We start from the raw sequence: 19999 nt of genomic DNA, 5'->3' as shown, positions 1-19999 counted from the left end.
CACCTGTGGCACATGCCTGGAGATTCTGATTTGGGGTGGAGCCTAGGCATCAATATTTGAAGATGTCACATGTCTTCCACTCAACAGTTGATTTTCCTCCTGTGTTCCTCATCCCAGGAAATGGCATACCTCTCCATCTACTTGCTGAAGCTGGAAGCCTTTCCTTCTCTTCCTCTTCCAATCAACCACTATGTCCTGTTGATTCTATCCACCTTCCACATGTCTCCATCTCCATTGTCATTACTTACACTCAGACCATCATCATTTCTTAGCTGGATTATTGAAAATACCCTCCCAGTTGATCTTGCCTCCGACCTGGCCTCACTCCAATCTCTTTGTTATTTTTGTTGTTCCACAATGAAAATAACTTTGCTGTTTCTTTCCTGATTATACAAGTAATACATGATCAATATAAAAATAAGACAATCATACCAAAATAAGGAAGAAAGAAAATGAGTACCTGAAATCTCACTACCCTGAGATACTTCTATTCCTCCGTCAGCTTTTTAACATTGATCAATCATATGAGAAAAGAGTCTGAACCTTGTCTCTTGCTGGGATTCAGATGCCTCAGGATGGCCCTCAGGGAGGGAGAATTTTAAGTAGGAACAAAGAGGGCTCAGAAGGAGTGAATATATAATTGGAAATAAATGGTATAATATCATAATGCTGCTTTGTTCTGAATAGAAGGCACTTAAAAATTTTTTTTCTATACCTTCCCTTCTCTCTCTTTCTTTACTCCCTGCACCCCACCCCTACGCCAGTTAATCAATGCTAAGAACTTGGTATGTATACTTCCACTTTTCTTCATGCTCACATAATCGTATATTGTGTTTGCCTCCTCACAACAGTGACCAGCTACAGAGGTTTAATTCCTTGAGGGTTTATGCTTATATGAACAAAGCCCAGGGCTCCATAAAGTGATCAGGGAGCCAGGTTCCTTCAAACTGTCTGCCTTGCGATCTTTCACACGGTCATATCTTCAAAGCCATAAAAATGTTTGTAAAAGTGCCAGCTATCACATTCCCATTTCATATAAAAAAAGAGAATACCACTCCCCAGCCCCAGACGTAGCAGCCAACGAGATGTTGATGCCCAAGGAGAGCCGTATTGTCATTATGAACTCCTTTTCAAGAAGGGAGCGACGATAGCCAAGGAAGACATCCACATGCCTAAACCCCCCGAGCCAGCAGACAAGAATGTGCCCAATCTTCACATCATGAAGGCCATGTAGTCTCTCAAATCACAGGGCCACGTAAAGGAACAATTTGCCTGGAGACATTTCTGCTGGTATCTTACCAGCCAGGGTATCCAGTATCTCTGTGACTACCTCCACCTGCCCCCTGAGATCGTGCCTGCCGCTCTGTGTCACAGCCGTCCTGAGATGGCAGGCCAGGGCCCGAAGGTCTGGAGGGAGAAAAACCTGAAAGACTCACCTGAGGGGACACTGACAGAGACAGAGACAGAGACAGGGCTGTGTCCCTTGGTGCCAACAAGGAAGCTGAGGCCGGAGCTGGGTCAGCAACTGAATTCCAGTTTAGAGGCGGATTTGGTCATGGTCAGCCACCTCAGTAAAAGTGGAAGAGATGGTTTTCTGTTAAATAAATCTGTAGGCAGAAAAAGAAAAAAGAAAGAGAAAGAAGGAAAAAGAAAGAGAGAGAAAGAAAGAAAAAGAAAAAAAGAAAGAAAAGGGGAAGACCAATAGCAAGAAAGAGCTTCACCAAACAGTCCAAAACTCCCATTATACCTCATTGGCCACTCCGATCTGCAAGACAAGGCAGGAGAAATGTACACACACACACACACACATGCACATACACGCACACACACATACATGCTAACACACAAAAGATGTTAGGGTTTTTGTTTTGCTGTTAGCAGCAAAATTGAATCGGAGGACATATACACTGTTGCATACAGCTCTTCCTACTTAATCATATTTAGTGGAAATCCCTCCAAGTCACTGAGTATAGATGTAGGCTATACTTTTTAAATGGCTCCGTTACTCCCCATGATATGTGCATGCTATAATGTATTCAATCATTCCCCTAATGGTGGGCATTCACTTCTTTTCAGTGTTTTGCCAACCACAAACAACAGCAAAAAATACCTTTGTACATGTATCTTTTCGACAGTGATTTATTTCTGTAGACTAGATTCCCAGCAGTCGGATTGCTGGGTTGAAGGCCATATATGTTTAACTGTTATAGTCTTTCCCTGATTGCCAAATAGTTTGCAGCAATTCATATTTCATCCAGCAATGGATGAATAGCCGTTTCCTCTTCACTTTCACCAGTAGTAGGTGTTATCACTGTTCTTAATTTTTACCAGTCCAGAGGGTATATAAAGTGCTATTATATTACTACTTTAATTTTAATTAGCATCTTTAAATATATTATTTAGACATTTGGATTTTTCTTCTGTGAATTGCATTCATATTATTTACCCATCTCTATCAGGTTTGTCTTTTCAAATCAGTTTCTTTTTCTTTTTTTAAGTTTATTTATTTATTATAAGAGTGTGTGTGTGAGCAGGGGAGGGGCAGAGAGAGAGGGAGAGAGAGAATCCCAAGCAGCCTCTGCACTGTCAACGTGGTGCCCGATGTGGGGCTCAAACTCACCAACTGTGAGATCAGGACCTGAGCCGAAATCAGGAGTCAGACACTTAAGTGAGCCACCCAGGCACCATTCAAATCAGTTTCTGAGAGCTCTTTGTATATTATGGATATTAATCCCTAATTAGTATAGTGCAATTTGTATACTAATAGACTATATAAAAACTCGATTGGATCCTCTTTGTCTGCAGCATAAAATCTAAGTAGTTTAACAAATCCAGGTGTGTTGTCTGAGCAGGAGATGTTATTTAGATGCCTTTGATGAGAACAGTTAGGCAACGCCCTCCTCTCCGTGTATCTATTTACACCCACTGATTTACACAGAAGTTGAACAGTGAGCCTATGAGAAAGAGTCTGAATCTTGTCCTTAGTTGGATTTCAGTCATTGGATAGGCCTGAAGGAGTCATGATTATAAGTAGCAGGGGGACCCAAGAATTAAGTCATCATATAGAAGAAGGTGTCTGGCCCCTTAGATCAAATCCAGTAGTTAGGCCAGAGTGCCCGAGGGGAATGGCATTCTGGGTTCATGGTGGAAGCTAATGCTGTAACTTGCCTCACTAACCACTTTGGCAGCATGTGTGCTCCTGTAAGAAAGTGGAGTGGGGAGAACTTCTGTGGAAGTTTGAAAAGCTGTTGGTGTGCAGTCAAGCAGCCTTACTGGGGAAACTTTATTTGAACGTTACCCAACAAGGGCATTTTCCTAGAGGGTTTGCTAGATCCGTGGCAATCATCTCTGGTCTTTAGATGCAGCAGTGATGCTCCAGTGTCAACACTATAAAGCTCAATAGACTGCTAGGTATTTGTGACAATGATAGGACGGAACTTCCAGCCTTGTGTTGGTACCCCTGTTGAAGCATTAAAGCCTGGGACTGCAGGATTCCAGCCTCGCTAGACATGGGCAGGTGATAACCTAGACTATTTCACCAAAACATGGAAGTACTCCCTGAAGAGTCTTCTAAGGACTTGGTGGAAAAGACCCTGAAAATACCTGATATTCTGTAAAGATCTCAACTTCCTTTAGTCAAGCTGATGGGATGCTGAGCTTGGGAGAGCTGGATATTGATGCTGGTGGCGTTGCCCCTGCACACACTGACTGGTGAAGCCTGAAACTGGTCGCTTTCGTTCTCATTGTATATGTTATGGCCGCTGCCAACTCTCTGGCCTCACCTCCTGCATTTTCTCTGTCCCTCTCAAAGTTTTGGATTTGCTACACCAGTAGGAAACTCCTCCAAGCACCACATTTTGTCTACTATAACTTTGCTGATGCAGCTCTCTGCCCCTGAAACACCCAACCCTTCAGCCACATTATTTACTGGCTAACTCCTATCAGCTACTACCTCTTTCAGGAAGCTTTCCTTAATTCTTCCCATCCGGGTTTCAGGTCCCTCCTTAATGTTCTCATAGCATCCTACATGCTCCCACACCCACCCCTTCTATTAGACTGGAAGCTACTTTCCTCAGCATTGAGTACAGTGCTTGACATATAATGGATGGTCGGTAATGCTTATTAAATGAGTGAATTAATGAATGAAAAATTAAATGTCTACATGTGCTCAATGCTGTACTCCTTTCTTCGAAGAGAAATAAAGGGCATATCCTCTACCCTCAAGTGACTGATAACTCAGTTGAGAAGATAGAGGTGGGTTTTTTTTATTTTTTATTTTTATTTTTTTGCTTTTTTCTCCCCCCAAAACTAGTAAATAATTATATGCCTTTAAGATTAAATGCTTAAGAGCATTGAGGGCTGGGAAAAGGGAACATAATGAAGTCACATACATCAGGAGAAAGGAATACCCTATTCTGTTCATGAACATCTTTATATGGTACAAAAATAGCCTCCAAACATGTATCAAATATTGACTATGTGAAGCCTGTTGTGCCAGTCATAGATGCTACAAATTGGGAACATTACCGTCTTTGGAGACTTATTATCTAATTGGAACCACCCCAGATTCTATTTGGAAGTAGGCAGGGCATACACAATAATCAAACAGGTAACAAACAAGTACCATACCTCTAATGACAGGACAAGGTAGCTACATAAAGAGAAAGCAGGGGTGCCTGGGTGGCTCAGTCGGTTAAGTGTCCAACTGCAGCTCAGGTCATGATCTTGCAGTTTGGGAGTTCGAGCCCCACACCGAGCTCTGTGCTGACAGCTCAGAGCCTGGAACCTGCTTTGGATTCTCTCTCTCCTGCTCTCTCTGCCCCTCCTCCCACCCTCTCTCTCAAAAATAAACACTTTTTAAAAAGATAAGGCAAATCAGTTTGCATGTATTAAAAGAGCAAAGATTAAAGCAGAGATAATATCCAGCTGTGGTGGGCATGGGGTGAAGTGAGTACTTTTGCAACTACTCGCAGAAGGGCAAATTGGTGCATATTTTCTGGAGGGCAATTTGGCTCCGTATATCAAGACTTTCAAAAATATTCCTACTGTTTTGACCCACTGGTTCTATTTCTAGTAATTTATATTAAGGAAATAATCAGAGGCATGGACACTTATGGACAAAGATAGTAATAGCAGTGTTATTTTTAATAGAAAAAAATAAAAATAGTCTAAATGTCGAACAATAGGGAATCGGCTAAGTAACTTATGATTCATCTGTATGACAGACATTATACAGCCATTAAAATCCATGTCGTTCTCAGAATTTTAGCATCATGGGAAATTTCTCACAGCATAACATTAAGTGAAAAAGTACACAAAACTATATATACCTGTCATCTCCCACATTTTGTGGTTGCGAAAGGAAATACCCCCAAGATGTTAGCAGTGGTGGAATTATAGCTCTTTTTTTTTCTAAAAGTATTTATTATTTTACAGTTAGAAAATGGTTTTAATGTTTTAATGAAAGAAAATTGCTAGGACAAGGTAGTTAATGCTAAAAGCAAGAGGAGTCAGTGGCCGTAAAGTCACATTCCCACGGAATGGCTAGGAATTGCACCCAGTCTTGGCTTTCGTGCCGTGTAGCTATAGCCTTGTCCTCTACAGCCTTCACAGTGTTTGAGAGGGGAGGGCATGATGAACAAAACAAAGACAGGGGACTTGAGAGACTTCCCATGAAATCTTGTCATGGTCAAGTGTTTCATGGAAATTCTGTGGGTGAGACCATGGCAGTCAGCATCCCATACCCTGTGTCCCTATGTACCCCTTTTCTTTTGTTTTCTTTTTCTTTTCATTTTTGTCACCCTTGTTGAAGAAAAGACTGGAACAACATGTCTTGAGAGGGTTTGGGAGGCGAGGAGAAAGGATTCTCACACTCACATCAGCGAGTGGGGATCATCACTTCTATCCCTAGAAGTCTGTAATGACTATTCAGGAACATCTGACCTGCCCCAGACACAATGGGATCAACAGTGTCCCAGTTCTTTTGACCTCATGGGGAAGGGAAACTAAGGTAAGGATTGACGAGCAGAGAAGAAGGAACAGGCTCAGATGTTAGCCCAGCAAGTCAACCCAGTAATTACAATGCTTCAAGCAGATGACCAATGCAAAAGCTAGCTTCCATTTGTATCCCTTTTGCCCCCAGTTCATTAAGGGCTTTTACGTTCATTATTTTATTGGATCCTAACCAGAACCCTGTGAGAGAGGCACTAGTGTCCTCGTTTTACAGCTGAGATCTTTGAGGCTCAACAAGATGAATGGATCCGCCCAAGGTCTCTCTCAGTTAATAAGAGCTGGCGCTGGAACCCGGGACTTGTGATTGATTCCTCTTTATTTTTTTTAACGTTTGTTTGTTTGTTTATTTTTGAGAGACACAGAGAGAGATGGCATGAGCGGGGAGGGGCAAAGAGAAGGAGACAGAGAATCCCAAGCAGACTCTGAGCCGTCAGCACAGAACCCGACGTGGGGCTCCGTCTCACCACAGCAAGACCATGACCTGAGCCAAAATCCAGAGTCGGACACTTAACCAACTGAGCCACCCAGGCGCCCCTGATCCCTCTTTCTCATTTGACACACTGAGCTGTAAGAGATACATTTTCATACAAGAACACACAAGGAATATTAAAAAGCAAGAAGAAAAATGGAAGTGTGTTTACAAAAAGTTGGTTCATGTGATCTTAACCAATAGTTCCCCTTTTGAGATTCCTTTTCATTTCTCAGCCCTTATCATCAATGCCCAGGAGACATACCACAGACAGCACTGAGGCACCACCTCTGGACCTTAATGCCATGTTTGTGTTGTGTTATTCAGGCACAGTTGCAGAGCCTGGGCTTGGTGGGAGTTTCCAAAGGTGGCCCTATTTGCCAAAGGCAGTGCTGAGGCATGGGCCGTGTGGCCCGTGTGTCCTAGGCCTGCCACGGGCTCTATGTGGAGGAGTCTCTGGACAGGCTGCCATCTTGGACAGGCAATCTGGGTTCAGGCTGGCTCCCCTCCAGATGGCACTTCATTAGAGAAAAGCACAGTTAAGGCCCCACATGGGGCACACCTGTTTATCCAGCTCCATCTCAGATCCTGCCTTCCCATTGTGCCTCTGACAGGCACAGAAGTGAAACACATGAAGCTCCTTTTGGCCTAGTGCTGTTTATTGTCACATTTAATTCTCAGTCCCACCGTATGGAGTGATTGTCTGCATTGTATAATTAAGGATCCTGTGGAACCAGGGAGTTCAAGCAACTTGTTCAAGGAAACACGACTAGTAAGTGGCCCACGTAGTACTTGAGCCCAGCTCTTTCCGGCAACAGAAACCAGGCACTTTTCAATGTGCTACCCAGCCTCTTCAGGCAACAGGAACTCTACAGACACCTCAGCTCACTCCAATCTATTGACCAACTTGAATGTGTTACCACTGCCGAGCAGGGGAGTGTACACGAAGACACATTCGTAGATCGTGCATGAGACAGGAGATAGCTCCTTTTCATTCAGCCAAGTAGATTTGAAATCCCTCTTTTCTAGAAAACGTTCCTAGCCCCACCTGAATCCACTTAGCTATAGAACATCATACCTCCCTCCTTCCCTGTTTTAACCGCCGAATGATTGTCCTTTGAGACAGTTACAGAGCAGTGGCAGAAGCATTTCAGACCACCCGCAAGGCAACTGCCTGCATGTTTGCATGGGAGATCCTGTCGCAGGATTTTGGCCCACAGAAGGCAGGGGCCTGGGCTGCCTGAGTCACCGTAGGTAAGGCAGCAAATCCCAAATCAGCCCTGAATCATCCGCACCCACCCCTCTCCCACTGCCAGCCACCTTTCCAGGGGTAACACCTGAATCACCTTCTCTGCCTTCAGGAAGTGCACATCTTAACCGAAACAATAGCAGAGTCTCTCCTCAGAAGATTTGCAGCCTCAGGTAAGAAAAAATAGTTCTTTTCATAGAGTTTTCTCTGTTCGGTGGGCTCTATAATTAGTTCTTTGGGCTTTCGACTAGAATCACCTGTCTTTTCCCACATGTATGCCCTCTGTGTCCAGTCTTCGGCCCTCCTGTCGGTGGTCTTGGGCCTGGCTGAGGTCTACAAAGATCACGATTAAGGCAAAAAGTGGAGGGGCACCTGGGTGGCTCAGTCAGTTAAGCGTTTGACTTCGGCTCTGGTCACCATCTCACTGCTTGTCAGTTTGAGCCCTGCGTCGGGCCCTGTGCTGATAGCTCAGAGCCTGGAGCCTGATTCCATCTCTCTCTCTCTCTCTCTCCTCTCTCTCTCTCTCTCTCTCTCTCTCTCTCTCTCTCCCCCTGCCTCTCTGCCCCTCCCCTGCTCATGCGCTCTCTCTTTTTCTCTCTCAAAAATAAATAAAAACATGAAAAAAAATTTTTAAAAGGCAGAAAGTGGAGGCTTGACTCCATCGCTACATTTCCTGCTGCTTAGCATTTCTGCACTTTCGATGTATGTTTATCCGGTCTCCTCCAATAAACCAGAATAGCAGAATGTTAGGGATGGGAGGAACTTTAGGTCACAAAGCACCTCCACAGCCTATTCCTAGATACCTCCTGGGTTTTTGGCACTTGATCCAGAACTCCCTCCCATCACCACAGCAGTTCCCAGGGGAAACCTCTTTTTTTTTTGCCTCATATCTTTCCCTCCAAATCTTTGCTCTTGCGCCAAATTCAGTGCTCCGTGTTGCCGACCAGAGAAGCAGAATCTTCTGGCTCTTCTCACCCTAGAGGGACCTCCCAGGTTAGCCAACAGAACTGCAGGCACAGGCATGGCTGTTGGGCTCGCTTTGGCTGTGCCAAGGCATGGCGGGCATGACTCCTCTGAGGGTACAAGCCTCCTCCGGTCCCCGCTCCTCTGCCACCATAACAGCCCTAGCCCCTTCCTCCCCAGAATAAGCTGCCCTTGTTCCTGGGGGCAGGGGAGTGGGCCTCCACTCTAGAGTCTCTTCTGTAGCATCTTCTGGACAAGTCTTGGCCCCCACACGTCCCAGCCCGGGAATCTCAGCAATCTGTGCCCACTGATGGCTTCGGTTGGCTATGGTGCTGACGCCCTGAAGAGGATTAACGAGCTTCCCGGGCCTGTCGGTTGACTCTGCCTTGGGAAGCCGTCCAATCCAGAGCTGGGTCTTTCCCCACAGCGCGGCATGCTTTGCTATGACTCAGAGCCTGCAAATGCTGAAAATACTACCACCATGTTCCTCGGGATGACAAATCCTCCCAAATGCTATCACTACGGACTTCCTTCCATGACAGGCTTCGTGCCCAGTCTGCAAGTCAGCGTAAGCCCTAAGGCTCTGGGCTTTAGGTGAGTCTGTTTTTTATGTTAGTTTTCAACAGTGGTTTGGATAATCCAAAGAGACAGATTATCTAGAAATAATTTAAATAATTAAATCTCTCTCTGGAGTGTGTTGGGTGATTTATTTGTTTTAGGGAGAGCATTTACCTTCCTAATGATACTTAATTTAGAGTAATGAGAGAAAGAAATGGCATTCCATCATCCCAGGTTAGATAGACAGGCCTGGAGGTGCAGGAGAAAGGGGATCCCGGGGGGCAGAAACAATGTGCTCAGCATTCACTGCAGCCAGAGGAACCCCCTACTCACTTCCTACCCAGGCTGTTACACGGGCTCACTGTCATTGCTCCCAGGGGTAGGTTGGCACATCTTGCCATCTTCCCATTGGTGTGGAGAGGCCTGCCATCTTGGGAGCCACAGAGGAGTGAATCAGGGAGGGAAAGAAGTACTTCTTACGTCCAGGATGTGGGAGCTGTATCCCAAAGCAAAAAAGGGTAGGATAGAATGCTCCTCCTGTAGTAAGTATGAGAAGATACCCTTGAGGGAGAGAGCAGGCTCTGGAGCTCATGGATGACCAACTCCCTCTTGCCTTTTCTAGGATCTCAGAACTCTTAGCCTTGAACTTCAGGACATAAAAAGATTCCAGTGAGCAGGAAGGGGACAAGGCAGGCAGATAGCGTGAGAACTGTACAAGATTCAGACTGAGAAGAAAAGGGTTGCCTCTTGATGGCTCTGGGATCTTAGGCAAGTTATTAACTTCTCTGGCTTTCTAGGTACTCTTCTGAAAAAATGAAAACAGTAACAATAATAAGAGTATCTAGCTTACAGATGAGTGGCAGCTAAATAATAATGTTTATGAAAGTATTTTGGAAGCTGTAAGGTCCTGTGAAAATTTCAGTTATTACCATACCTCCGAGTGGCTCACTGAGACCCAGCCACAGACCTGGATAGGCAACTCAAGGCACATGTCACATTCATGTTTGAAGGACTGTGTGTTCAGTACATAAGGGGTATTTTCAGGTGTGTACAGCAGGCCTCCCGTACTCATGGGGGATACATTCACAGACCCGCAGGGGATGCCTGCAACCATGGATAGTACCAAACCCTATATACACTGTGTTTTTTTCCTGTGCGTACATGTCTACGATAAAGTTTATAAACTAGTCACAGTAAGAGATTAACAACAAAAGCTAGTAATGAGCCAGAACAATTATAACGATATGTTGTAATGAAAGTTACATGGATGTGATCTCTCTCAAAATCTCTCACTGTACTGTGCTCGCCCTTCTTGTGAGGATGTGAGATGAGAGACATGCCTTTATGATGAGATGAAGTGAGGCGAATGACACAGACATTGCAACATAGCGTTAGGCTACTATTGACTCTCTGATGACAGGTCAGAAGGAGGATCCTCTGCTTCCAGACCACAGTTGGCAAGAGGTGACCGCGACTGCAGAAGGCAAAACCACGGTTAAGGGGGGGCTACTCAGTCACTGCCGTTCTCATTCTGACGTAGGTAGAGATGGCCTTCCTGCACATGGTCCTTTCTCAGATTCCTGACATTTGGATGAATTTGCTAATGATTCTAGATCTCGGCGTCTTCATAAATGCTTGGCAGTAGAGTTACCATCTACTCTGGAAGCCAGGTTGGAATCTGCCCAGACTCTCAGTAAGAGGGTACTTCCAAACACTCTGTGTGGGGTCCTTTGTCCAAGATCCTTTCTTCGGTGGATGGCGAGGTGGTGGAGTGGGCAAGAGTGGCAGGGGGTGACAAGGGGCTTGGGGGAGGGGGGTGATAGCCACTGCTGATCTCAGGCTTTCCCATGGACTATTGTCTTTTCCCACAGAGGAGAGGGAAAAGAAAATCATGACCGAAGCATTGGGACACCCTGAGTTTTCCTTCCCTGATCTGAACCCTCATTCCCATCTCTCATTGTGCCCCTTTCTTTGTTCTGACCATGGATCCCACCCCTGGCTTTAGTGTTTCTGCTCTCTTGTCCTCTTATCTTAAAGCCACAGGGCCTCTGGAATCAAATGGCAGACTCCTTCAGAGGAAAATAAGCTATGTGCTCTGGGACCTGCAGGCTCTCATTATTGCTGAGAACAGGGACAACAGGTTCACCTGGATGTTGTCAAACGGGTTGTTCTCATTTAGATTAAGCCTGGCTGTTCCTATGTCTTCACAGACCTGTGTTCCCTACCTGTCCAAATTTGATGGAGTCTTAATCCTTTTTTCTACACGTTCTTGTCATCACCTATTAGTCCTTCAATCACGTATCCACCACCTCCCAGTGCTTCCTACCCTTCATGGTAACTTGGCAAATGTCAAACTGTCTTCAATGAGCATAGTGAGTCTACAGACAGATTCTTCATTAGGATTTAGTAAATCAAATTTTCAGAAGGTTCCTATCCTGTTGTATGTAGGCTGAGTTCCCTAGGAGGAAAGCCTAATGTGGAGATTCTTGTGCAGGTGACTTTCGGGGAGAGTGTTCTAGAAGAATCATCAAAGGAGGACAGGGAGCAGGATAAGGAGGGGAAGAAGCTAGGCAGGAATGTGGTTTCAGGAGAAATGTGGCCTCCACCTGGTCCTTCTGGCAGCTCTGGAATATAAATGGCACCGCAGTTTGTCCTGCATTGAATCAAGGAGGTAGGTGCTTTTGTCTCCCCACACCCGTCAGCCATTGACTGTAGGCTGTGGAGGGAGGAGTGTCATTCCCAGGCATGTGGGGAGGTGGCTCCATTGGGCAAAGGTGTGCGTTGTCAGCAGTGCCTGCAGGGGCTAGAGGAAGGACACTGCTGACGGTAAAAGGGACCCTGGCGGTAGCAACAGTCTCTGCTACATACCCTCTGTCTCTTTAATGCCAGTCCTGGAATTCTGCCATATTGAAAGAATTCTAAGTACAGAAAAGAAAAAGAAAAATCAAAGATGTTTACTGCAGTGTCATTTATGATAAAACATTTCAAAATGCAAGAACCTAAGTTTCAACAGGACAGGAATAAGTAAGTTAATTATATAATGGTACAGTTAAGTAAATAAATTACACACTTGCATGGTATTCTTTGCCCCACAAAGCCTTGGCCCCCTTGTCTCTTCCCTGATTTTATCTGGCATGACTCTTCCCCCTTGCTCGCTATACTCTACCCAAACTGGTCTCCTCTCTGTTCCTCCAGTACCCCAGGCTCCCTACTTTCCTGGGGCTCCTGCACTAATGTTCCCTCTGCCCAGAATGCTTTGCACATGGCTGCTCTTAACTCAGGGAGTAGACTCCATATCTCAGAGAGGACTTCTCTAAATACCCATCTTCAATAGCTGTCCTTGTCACTCTCTAACATATTGCCCTGTTTTATAGCTCTTATCACTCTGTGGTTTGCTCATTTATTTCTTATCTTTTACCTGTCTTCCCTCCACTAGAGCAAAACCTCTGTGAAAATGGCAATCTTACCTGTTCGGTTCACTGCTTTATTCAGAGCCTGGAGCATAAGAGTTACTCAACTGATAGCTTTTTGATAAGTAAATGATTGTAAACACAGTTTAAAACAATGTCTACAAAAATTATACAGTGAAATGGAAAAATGACCAAAATCTACTGTTAAATGAAAACATCATGATGTAAAATGTCTATGTTATATCATTATATCTGCATGGAGAAAACTTCTGCTTTTGGCCATAATGGAGTAACGAGAGAGAGAGAGAGAGAGAGAGAGAGAGAGAGAGAGAGAATATGAATATGGGTGGGTGAGGGGCAGAAGGAGAGACACACACACAGAATCCAAAGCAGGCTCCAGGCCCTGAGCTGTCAGCACAGAGCCCGATGTGGGGCTCGAACTCACAAGCTGTAAGATCATGACCTAAGCTGAAGTCAGATGCTTAACCAACTGAGCCACTCAGGCATTCCATCTCTCTCTTTTTTTTTTTTTTTTTTTTTTTTTTTGAGAGACAGAGAGTGAGTTGGGGAGGGGCAGAGAGAGAGAGAGAGAGAGAGAGAGAGAGAGAGAGGGAGAATCCCAAGCAGGCTCCACACTGTCAGCATGGAGCCCAGTGTGGGGCTTAAACTCACAAACCATGAGATCATGACCTAAGCCAAAACCAAGAGTCTGATGCTTAACTGACTGAGCCACCCAGGCACCCCAGGAATTTATTTTCTTAACTTAAACTAAAGCTAAAAATCTGGATAAACTATGACACAATGGTTTCAGGTTTTGGGCCATAGTGACCACAGGGCTGTGTCACTTAGAGAAGGGAAAAAAAAAAAACAAACCCAAGGTCAATTCCACAGTTGCTTCAGCTTACCAGCTGGAGGAAGTCTCCAGGCTGCAGCATGGGGAGACAGAACCCAAGCAGCCTGGTGGTCTCACTGGCTTGACAGATTGGAATTCAGGGAAGCCAAGATGGCTAGAGTTGGAGAGGCAGCATATTAGAGAGGATAGACGCACCCAGGGGGAGAGCTCTGAAGGTCTGTAGATCAAGTCTTTGGCTGAGTACTGATTCAGGCACGTGTGAGACAATAATACATGAAGCTGGTGGGAGGGGTCAGTTAGAGAGGGAGCACAACAATGGAAAGCAAGAGCCCCCATATTCCTGGAGCTCACAGAATTCTGTTCCCCTTAGCCAGAGTGGAAAGACCTCATAATACACACGGCGTCTGGGAGAGTCCTCAGAAAGGCATTGCCCTAGCAGTGGAGCTAATTTGTTCTGAACTCACTGTTGTTCAGGATCCACCCTAACAAAGCTTAAAGCAAGCCTTGCAGGAACCAAACTGACTTTAGGCAACTTATCTGCATGCCAGAACACGTAGCGCCTCACTTCAGGGATTACAACAAAATGCAGTAACCAACAATGTAAAATTCACCATGTCCCACAACCAAGCAAAATTTGCCAAGCATGCATCAACGTAGGATAATATTATCCATAACTGGGAGAAAGATCAATTAGTAGAAACAGACCCAGAAAGGACAGAGAATATGGATTCAGCAGACAAGAGCGTTAACACAGCTATTGTAAACATGCTTCATGTGCTGAGGAAGACAGAGGGAAACATAAACACAATGAAGGGAAAAATGGAAGATGCAAAAAAAGATCTAAAAATTTCTAGAGATGAAAACTACAATATCTAAATGAGAAGTATGCTGAATGGGATTAAAAACAGTTCAGATAATATAAAATAAAAGATCAGTGCATTAAAGACATAGCAGTAGAAACTGTCCAAAGGAAAAAAAGACTAAGAAAAAAAAGCCCTTCAGTTACCTGTGAGTCAGTATCAAGTAGTATAGCATACTTGAAATTTGAGTTCCAGGAGAGGAGGGAGAACAGAAAAAAATTTTGAAGAAAATAATGGCTGAAATGTTCCCAAAGTTGATGAAAACTATAAACTTACAGATACAATAAGCTCAAGAAACTCCAAGCAGAATAAACATAAAGAAAACTGCATCAAGGCGCACCATAATCAAATTGCTAAAAGCTAGTGATAAAAGTTAAAACCATAAAAGTAAGGGGAAAAGAAGGAATATACAGAGGAGTAAAAGACAAGAATGATAGCATTCTTTTGTCAGAAACTTTGCAACTTAGCAACAGTGGGGCATCTTTACAATGCTGAAAGTAAAAACTATCAACCTAGAAGTATATACCTTATGAAAATATCTTTTCAGGAAAAAAAAGCAAAAACTCTCTCGGACAAAGAAAAGGCAATAATAATTGGTTGCCCGGAAGACTTGCACTGGAAGTAATGTTAAAGGGGGTTCGTCAGGTGGAAGGTGATGGAAATTTGGATCTACACCAAGGAATAAAGAGCACCAGAAATGTCAAATTGTAGGGCAAATATAAAAGAAAATTATCTTGCTTTTAAATTTCTTTAAAAGATAATTGATTAATATAAAAATCATTACAGTGTATCTTGGGGTTCACAGCCTCTGTTGGAGTAAAACATATGACAATAGCACAAAAGATAGGAGGGAAGAAATGAAATTAAACTGTTGTAAGTTGCTCTTACTATACATGAAGTGACATAAAACTAAAACATTGTTCGAAGGCAGACTGGGATAAGGTGTGTGCTATAAACCATAGAGAGCAAGCACCAAAGAAAAATTTTTAAGAGATACAGTTAATAAGCCAATAGTGGAAATAAAATGGAATCATAAAAAAAAATCAATCCAAAGAAAGACAAAGAGGAAAAAAGAAACAAAGAACAAATGAGACATGTAGAAAACAATAGCTCAGGGGCCCCTGGGTGGCTCAGTCGGTTAAGTGTTGGACTCCGGCTCGGGTCATGATCTTGTGGTTTGTGAGTTCAAGCCCCACGTCGGGCTCTGTGCTGACAGCTCAGAGCCTGGAGCCTGCTTCAGATTCTGTGTCTCCCTCTCTCTCATCCCCTCCCCACTAGCACTCTGTCTCTGTCCCTCTCTCTCAAAAATAAATAAACATTTAAAAAAAAGGAAACAATAGCTTGAACATTTCAACCAGTGCACATGAATAACACGTCTCCCAACCTCCTGATTTGAGGGAAGGAAAGCCACTCGGTTCAGCTAGGGTCACACCTCAGCCTCCCAAGTGGAAAGGGAGTTATGGTGTAAATCATGGTATGAATCATGGCTATACCAGACACCTCCCCAAGACAACCTTCCTGAACACCATCCTAAAGGACACCACTAAGGAAAACACCCTTGGACCTTCATTTGTCATTCAGAAAAGTCCGTCAATCAGCCAGCCCATCAGACAAATAGTAACAATGAACACCACTTGTATAAAGAGAATAGCAGGTGTGTCAGGATAGACCGAGAGGGTCCCAAGACCACACCTGTGCAGGAGTATCTCTCAACCAAGGTTTCTTCCTGTGTCCATCTTCTACCTTCACAGGCACTGGAGAGGTAGGGTCTTCTGAGACCGCCATGAAAATGAATAGTGAATGGAGGGGGGGATTCCATGTCATTTGCATGTTATCATCAATTAATTAGATTAACTAGAGTATACCTTGAAACTACCAACTCTAGGAGAAAGAACTCTTTTACCAGTAAGTTTTATGTGTCACCAGGAAGCCAGCAATTGTGGGCAAGAAGGTTGCAGCAGGAAGAGGAAATCATACCCTGAAGACCAACACTCCTGTTTCAATTTGCCCTTGGGCTAGTCCTGTTGAGTCTTTATGGTAGAGAGTGGTGGTTCTTAGTCCTTTTCAGCCAGAGACACATCTTTGACCACTAGAATTTGGAACAGAATATTTGGGGAAAAATTATCATAAGGCTCAATAAGACATCACAGCCAGCAGTGATTTTTGCCTTCAGTCATTGCTAGAGTATAACAAGCCCTCACAGCGTCTCCACCAACCACAGACAGAACATTCACTTTTGGCCCTTTGGTCCCTTTACATCACCATGTCGCTGTTTGAAAAGATCCTGTTTATTGCCATTCTCTTACATAATCCTGAGACGAAGGTCTCATATGTTCCAGTCAGAGAGTAGAGTTTTTTGGTTTTTGGTTTTTCATGAATTTTCTTGGGGAAGGGTGGGAGGGTAGTTTCTGGCTCCATGGTCCAATATCCCTCTTTCTAAAAGAAAGTTCACATCCCTCTGTGTACCCTGTACATGATCTGCTTGACTCAGCATTCATTCTGACGTATGGCGAACCCTCAGCTGTAGCAAAAAATTAACTTTGCACGTTAACCAACATTCAGCAGCTCCATATGAGAAGATCTGCAGGAGCAGAGAGAGTAAATAGGAAACAGAGTTCCAGCCCCAGGAAGTTCAACTTCATTCAGTCGAGGTCGCACACCTGCCACATCCAAGGTCCCGAGCCTGAGTGGGTCACACAGAGTGGGCTTCTGTCACCAGCAGGAGCCTTTGCCTTGAGCCATATCACTGGGTTGGGGCAGGGCCAGTTACGAGTAAGGAAACCATCCACGTACGTCAGAGATATGTTTTCTCTTTTTCCTTCGGGAAGATGTTCTTGGGAATTCTTTGCCAGGAAGTCTGTCACTTCCTGCCCCAGTGATGAGATTTCCGAAAGGCATAAATAGCTTCTCTTGCCACATGGAATTGGCTGAAGATGCCTCCATGCTACAGAAGGCAGGTCTCAGGGAGGGTGCTTTCCAGCAGCAGGGAAGGGGCATCAGGAGCTGCGGGACGAGCTCCAGGGGCTTGGCCGGGGGGTTGGGGGGGGGGGCCTTGAGGGCTAAAGGGAAAGGGCAGAAGGACCTGGAAAAGGAGCCAGTCTGCTGAAGAAACTGCCAGAAGAAATGTGCTGAGAGTGTGGGGAAGCACATGAGAAGAAAGAGTAAAAGACGAGGAAGAGTAAGAAAATGCATTTGTAAGAAAGGGTCTCAGAGGACACAGCAAAGACCTAACAGACATGTCAGTCATGGGTCAGTAAGGGGTCAGTGAGTGACACAGGGTGAGCCACACAAGGGAGGAGCTCCAGTGTGCAAGAAAGGGAAGAAAACAATAACTAGTAGGGCTGCAAGCTGTGACACTCACCTGTCATGACACTGGTCATGCTAGAGTGAAGGGCTCCCCAGGTGTGGGCTTGATGCCGCATTCAACTTTGTGTTGTGTACACATTGCTTTTTGCGTAGTCTAGTGTGTCTTAAGTTCTGTTGGTAGTTTATCCATGGCGGTGAGTAAGTTATTATACAATACATCCTGTTGTGCTAAAGGTACTGGTGTGCCCCGGCAAGAGGGACCCCTGCCTTGGGTCTATGCTTTAGACTTTTCCTATTCAAAATATGGTCCTGTACCGCCAGGACTGGCATCACCCCCGAGTTTTTAGAAATGCAGACTCTCAGGCCTTACCCAGACCTACTAAATAAGATCCCAGGAGATTCACATGCGCATTAGTGTCTGAGAAACGTGCTTCCTCCAGCCGCATCTCTCCTCGCTGGAAGAGGAGTCCTCAGGGCCAAGGAGATATGGCCATTCAGAGCCCACCTCCTCTTTCAGACCATGCTTCAGGTAGCTGGGATGCCGGAATCCTTTGCACAAATAGCCCTGCCTCATCCTGCCTTCAGGGTGTATGTGACTTTCCCCAGGCCCATCCTCCTAGGGTCAACCTCCCTGCCAGTGTGAGATCAAGTTGTCTTGGGGCAGCTGTTTGCAGGGGGTGTGGACAGAGGTCGGACTGCAGGATGGAGTTTGCACATGAGGTACCTAAGAGAGAGCCAGGAACAGGAAGAGGAGCAGGGAGTGGGCGGGAGGCAGGAATCATCATTACCTGTGCTGCCCCACTCCAGTGCAGAACCCCAAGGAGTTCAAGCATTCTGAATTTGAAATGGTCCTTCCAGGTCAACCTGAAGGTATATTTGTCAAGGTAGGAGAATAAAACGTACTCAATGGTTTATTCTCTCGATTCATAACTTTTATATATTTAGATCTGTGTATATGGGACGCCATGTGTGTTTTTGTCTGGGCCCCACAAATGTTTTTGTTGTACCTAAAATACACAAATCTGGGAAGAGCCAGATGACCATCATCACATCAGTTTGTCCCCAAGCAGGATAGGACTGTCCCCAAATGAGGACAAAACACGGATTCTTGAAGGTGGAGCAAAAACAGACCAAGAATCGGCCTCCAACAGAAATATAAGTAGTATATCTTCTGAGCCCAGAGGAGAAAGAGATTACTTCAGCCAGGGAAGTTTCCAGTGTGAAAGCTGGAACTTCTGGGATGAAGGGTGTTTTTAGAAGTGGCAATTTTGGCAGCAACAAGGTGGAAAGGGGCAGTGGGCAGCTCAGTCTTGCTGGAGGACTGAATGTATCCAAAAAGTCCCAAGGGCCAAGTGTGCAGAAGTGGGAAGGACCGGGCTACGGAGGGTCTTTGTTTAGAAGACCAACATCTCCCAAAGTGCTCTGAAGCCGCCCTTATGCCTTGAGAGGTCACTAGGATGTTACCAATATTTTTCTTATAAAATTTATTTAAATACATGTATTAAAAAGATATATACATGTGATATATACTGTGAATCTACATGTGAAATAAATTAATTTAGACACAAGACCTTATGCTCTCCACAAAAATATCATAGAACTAAAAGTAAAGCACAAAATTGTAAAACTCCTAGAAGACAACATAAGAGAAAACCTGGATGACCTTGGGTGTGGCAATGGCTTTTTAAATACAACACCAAAGGCACAATATATGAAAGAAATGACTGATGAGCTGGACTTCATCACAATTAAAAATTTCTGTTTTGCAAAAGACAATGTCAGGAAAATAAGCCAAGACACAGACTGGGAGGAAATATTTGCAAAAAAGACACGTCTGATAAAGGGCTATTATCCACAATATACAAAGAACTCTTAAAACTCAACATTAAGAAAAGAAACAACCCCGTTTTAAAAGTGGGCAAAAATGTAAACAAACACTTCACCAAAGAAGATATACAGATGGCAAGTAAGCATATGTAAAGATGTTAGGCATTATGTGTCATTAGAGAATTACAAATTAAACTGCAATGAGATACCACTATGTCCCTGTTAGAATGGCCAAAATGCAGAACAATGATAACACCAAATGCTGGGAAGGATGTGGAGAAACAAGAACTCTCATTCATTGCCAGTGGGAATGCAAAAATGGTACAGTCACTTTGGAGATAGTTTGGCGGTTTCTGAAAAAACTGAACATACTCTTACCATGTGATCCAGCCGTTGCCCTCCTTGGCATTTATCCAAATGAATTGAAAACTTATGTCCACACAAAAACCTGCACACAGATGCTCATAGCAACTTTATTCATAATTTCCAAAA

At 44.4% G+C, this 19999-nt stretch overlaps 1 pseudogene; it reads left to right on the top strand.

Annotated features, from left to right (window-relative positions):
- Window positions 1-1085: 1085 nt before the first annotated feature.
- Window positions 1086-1838, top strand: LOC115505087 (annotated as a pseudogene).
- The last annotated feature ends 18161 nt before the right edge of the window (window positions 1839-19999 follow it).

This window comes from Lynx canadensis, chromosome F1 (assembly GCF_007474595.2).
Source record: "Lynx canadensis isolate LIC74 chromosome F1, mLynCan4.pri.v2, whole genome shotgun sequence".
Classification (NCBI taxonomy): Eukaryota; Metazoa; Chordata; class Mammalia; order Carnivora; family Felidae; genus Lynx; species Lynx canadensis.
Note: the sequence above shows the minus strand (reverse complement) of the source record. Positions and strands in the feature narration are given on the sequence as shown.